The 5,112-nt window shown below is 60.2% G+C and overlaps 1 pseudogene; it reads left to right on the forward strand.

Moving 5' to 3' along the window:
* The first annotated feature begins 1,297 nt into the window (after positions 1 to 1,297).
* On the forward strand, positions 1,298 to 4,696 carry LOC123074350 (uncharacterized; annotated as a pseudogene).
* The last annotated feature ends 416 nt before the right edge of the window (positions 4,697 to 5,112 follow it).

Genomic DNA, 5,112 nt, shown 5'->3' on the forward strand with positions numbered 1-5,112 from the left:
AGAAAAACACCGGCTCAATCCCAAGGCAGAACCAGGATGTGGCTGCGGGCAGGCCGAGCCACACCGGCATGACAGCCGCGGCGGCGGCGGCCAAACTGTGCAATGCCACCGAAAACGACCAGCACAGGACTCCGCCGCCGGCAGGAATGCCGGAGCATCGCGAATCCGCCTGAATCTCGATGAATCTCGAGCGGAACATTGACCACAGAGGAGAGGGGAGAAATGCAAGGAAGGAACGTGACCGTGGGAAGGAGCATTACCTTCACTCTGTAGGCACTCCGGCGAATACGCTCCGGTCCGGCGAGTCCCACCGACGGGCGCGAATGCCGTCGACTCTTCCGCCTCCGCCGTCGCCTTCTCCTCTCGCCTTCTCTTCCAATCGAATGAACTGCGGGGTGGGTTGGGTGAGTAATGAAGTGGAGAGTAAATGGAACCGTGAGGGGAGGAGGGGCGAAGTGCGCGACGTGGTTGACGGCAACCGCAGTTCGGGCGTGGCGTGCGGGCGCAGAGCAGTTCCACCACACGCCTCCGAGTGGCAACCGTTGACCGCGGAGGGGGCAACCGGCGTGTGGGCGAACACCCTCACACACCACACACGCGACTTGTCCTATGTGGCACACAAAATCAGCCAAAACGTGCCAAGATTCATGCAGAAACTGTTGAACGGCGATTGAGGCGTGTGGTTGAGTTGGCTAATGCCCACACGTGTGGGCGTTATCTTTTTCGATTTTATATGGTGGAAAGATTGATCTTGTTTAACTCCGTTATCTATTCCTTTGCCGCCTACTGGCTGTCCACAATTGAGCTGCCTCGTTGGTTGCGCTAGGAGATTGGCCGCATTCAGCGCCACCTGGCTCTGCCGTGGGGCTGAAGGTTGCCACAGTGGGAACTGTAAGGTGGCATGGACCAAAATTTGCCGTCCTAAGCAGCTTGGCGGCCTTGGGGTGATCGACCTCACACTCTTCAGCACTGCCCTTCGCCTCAAATGGCTCTCGCATGAGCGGCTGTCGCCTTCCAAGCCTTGGTACGGCCTCCCGGTCCCGCACAACCTCAACGAGACAGCGACCGTGCGGTTTTTGTTGCGGCGGTCGGCGACGGGCTTCATGCGCGATTTTGGTTCGACGGTTGGATTGATGGCAATGCTCCCTTCCTTCTTGCACCGGCCATATTCCTGGCCTCCTCTCGCGAGCATTGCTCTGTCTCCGATGCATTGAACGGCAGCAGATGGATCATGGATCTATGTGGAAGGGTCAGCGCCGACACCCTACCTGAGTTTGTCACGCTCTGGACAGCTATCCAACGCGTGCGGCTCACATCGGGTGTTGTTGACTCCTTCTTGTGGCGTCTTTCTACTAGCGGAGAATTTTCTGTCACTTCAGCATACCGCCTCATGTTCCTTGGCTCCACTGAACTTCGTCACCTTGGCGTAGTTTGGAAGGCCTGGGCACCGGCAAACTGTCGCTTCTTCGGCTGGTTTTTTGTGCTTGTGCAGAACAGACTACTCACGACAGACAGGCTGCTTGCTAGGCAATGGCCACCGAACTCATATTTCTGCCCTCTCTACCGGTGCAATCTTGAAATGGCTGAGAAAGCGGAAGAGTAGAGAGCGCTCTCCCCCCGCCCCCTCCTACGCCGGCTGCCACTCCGGCACTGGCGTCCACCCTCCCCGCCGGCGGCCACTCCGGCCCCGGCGTCCCCCTTCCCTGCTCCCCTCCCTTTTCTCTCCATGGCTTCCGGATCCAGTAGCCCCCCCTCTGTCTCGTCAGCGCTTCAGCGGGAGCGGCCGGTCGTATCGGGGCTGGGGATCTCGGGCTCCCCTGGCTCGGCGCTTTCGTACTCGGCGGGCGGTGGTCCGGTGGATGGCCCTGGTCTGGCGCAAGCCGAGGGCTGGCGCCGGCCGGGGCACTCCCGCAAGGCGATGTGGCCGCGTCGTCGGGCTCTGCAGCATCAGCGGGAGGTGGGCTGCAGCCCGGTCCGGGCGGCGTCCCCGTCCTCCTCGGAGCGGAGGCTGATTCCGCCGGAGCTGTATGGCCTCTGTTTCAGATGCTTCGAAGATGGCCATCGGCGTCAGGACTGCACCAACGTGCCCCCTGCTGCGGCCTCCCTGGCCATGTCTCCTCCCAGTGCAGGGAGCCTCGAAGAGCGGTGATCGCGCAGGTTGCTCGCAGGTCGGAGGCACCTCGGCAGGCACCGGCTTTGAGGTGGAGGTTGTCGGAGCCTAGGCGGAGCGCGCCGGTGGCGCCGCTCTCGCCAGTTGCGCCCAACCTCCCTTCCACGCCGCTGGGGGCGGTTATGCATGCGGGGCCGTCTGAGATCTGTGTGCTTCAGCGGTCGGAGGGCATGAACGGTCTTGAGCGGAGGCTGCATTTGGCTGTGGGGATGTACGTTGGAGGAGCTCGGCCGCCGGTCTCCTGCGAAGAGGCGGCGGTGGCGATTTCGGCACAGCTTGGGGTGCCAAGATTTCGCTTTTCCGTTCATAAGTTCCATGCGGAGGACTTTCTGGTGGTGTTTGCTGCACACGAGTTCAGGAACAAAGCACTGGCGGGTGGCGGCACCGTTCATTGAGCATCTTGGCATCAAGCTTTTCATCAAGCCATGGCTCAGGCAGGCGGGGGCGGCATCTAGGGTGATGCGGGTTCAGGTGGACATCATGATCGAGGGGATCCCGTCTCATGCTTGGGCCAGGGACACGGCGGCAGAGTTGCTCGGGAGTGCGTGCTTGATCGACAGTTTGGCGCCGCAGACAACCAGCAGGGAGGACTTGTCGTTGTTCAAGCTGAGAGCTTGGTGCGTCGATCCGGACGACGTGCCGGCGTTCAGGAAGCTCTGGGTGCCGAAGCCGCCGGAGGTGAGCGTGGACCCCGCGGCGCGGCGTGCTTCATTCCGCCAGCTGCTGGAGTACCCAGCGTTCATCCACATCGGAAGGGTGAGGGACTTCTCGCCACCGGAGCTTTGGAGGCGGGCATCTGGGTCGGATAGCAGGAGTGGTCAGAGCGGGCTGCCGGACAGCTCGGGCGGCTCGTTCCAGGGAGGAGAGTGGGTTGTGCAGCCTTGGACTCGCGGAGTGTGTGATGATCGGGGTGCTGGCCGACGATCGCATTTTCCGGCCAACGACGGTGGTGGCGGCGCGCAACGCAGGTCCTACCGGGCGGCGCTGGAAGGCAGGGTGGGGCCATCTGCATGGAGGCTTCCGCACATGGGATCGGGCGCTTTGGCCGTCACACCTGCCCCGGTGGTGGCCCACGACGACCGGACTGTTCGGGAGCAGGAGCGTTCAAACGGGCTTATCCTAACGCAAAGTGAGATGCGCACAGCGCTGGGGACAGCTGGCAATCGGACCGTGCCCTCCAAGGGGCCAATCCTGGAGAACAGCGAGCTGCCCACAGAGGTGGAGACAGCTGCCAAGTCGGTACGGGCGGATCAGTGCATCCCAGAGATGGAGAGGACGTTCGCTCTGATGCATATGGTGGACCAGGAGACCGGCGCTGATCCCGACAGGATGCGCGGTTGGAGCGGGCCCAGACTGAGCCGGTGCTGGTTCCGTCGATGGCGACCAGGGACAGGGCCACAGATGAGGACAAGGAGGCTGGAAGCGCTCAGAGGACAGCTAGGGAGGGGCCACCACCGCTAGACAAGGAGGCAGGATCCGGTGCGGCTTGCAGGATCGGAAAAAGATGGGGATTCGTCTGGTGTGAGGCTGGCATCGGCGCAGGAGATCCTGACGGAGGCATCAGAGGCTGTTCCTACCCCTTGCGACCCCACCCCGCAGTTGCTGGGCTGGGTCCCAGTCCTGAGTTGATTGGCGCAGCGGGATCCGTGTCGCTGGGCGAGGCTGACCGCGCATCGGAGCTAGCGCCTGGGGGTTCAGTTTCTATTGGATGCTGCGGTGGTTGATGGGACTACGTCGGGTGCCCATGCAGGTGGGGATCCAATCCTGCATGGCAATGAGATCGTCGTGCATGGGCACACCCAGGATGAGCATGCGGTGGAGGAGAGCCTATCTGCAAAGGAATTGGCAGCGCTTGGGAATATCAAATCTTTCTGCTCGGGACTCCTGAAGAAACTGGCGCCACCACTTCTAAAGGAGATTGAAGGCATATGGGGGGTACAAACGGGCCAAGACTCATTCACACCTAGGCGCACCACGAGATCAGTGTGCACATCAGGGAGCAGGAAGACCAAAGCGACGGCCGCGGAGACAGTGCTACTCAAAACTCTGGGGATCACTAGCGATGATCTGGCGGTCTCGGATGACGCGCTAGGTCAGCTACGAACGATGTTTGACTCCTCGGTGCAGGAACATCAGCTTACGGCAATCGCGGCCATATTCGGGAAGATCATACCCACCAATTTGGCATGTGAGCTGGAGCAGACGATGATGCTGTCAGTCTAGACAGTAGTGGACGTGACTCGGGGTGCACTAGGTTCTCCATGTCGCACGCCGCTTTGGAAGTTGTGTGCTAGAACGTTAGGGGGCTGAACAGCCCTGCTAAGAAAAAGGCGCTTAGGGAGTTCGTGGACACGGTGCGTGTCGCGATCATATGTATCCTGGAGTCCAAGATCGATAGGGTGGACCAGTTCACTGTCCTACAATGCATGGGCCCATCCTATGAGGGTTTCACTTATCTCCCGGCTTCTGTGATGAGGGGTGGAATTATAGTGGGTTGGGATTCATCTAAGGTGTAATTATCGAACGTGGCCCTAGACTCTAACTTCCTAACAGCATTTGTGTCTCCTCTAGAAGGGCCCACGTGGTGGCTTTCGGTGGTTTACGGGCCTCAGGAGGATCTCGATAAGATTCAATTCCTGGATGATCTTTCGGAGAGGAGGAGGCTCTACCCCGGGCTGTGGCTGGTTATCGGAGACTTCAACTTGATACTCCACGCTGCAGATAAAAATAACAACCGGCTTGATCGTAGGATGATGGGCAAATTTAAGCGGTTTGTGGATGATAATGGCCTCAAGGAGCTATTCTTGCACGGGAGGACATACACGTGGAGCAATGAGCAGGAGGTTCCTACGCTGACGAAAATTGATAGGGCGTTTGTGTCCGTGGACTGGGAGCTGGACCATCCAGACTGCTTGCTGCAAGCCCTATCCACTTAGGGCTCG

The sequence above is a fragment of the Triticum aestivum genome, chromosome 3D, assembly GCF_018294505.1.
Source record: "Triticum aestivum cultivar Chinese Spring chromosome 3D, IWGSC CS RefSeq v2.1, whole genome shotgun sequence".
Lineage (NCBI taxonomy): Eukaryota > Viridiplantae > Streptophyta > Magnoliopsida > Poales > Poaceae > Triticum > Triticum aestivum.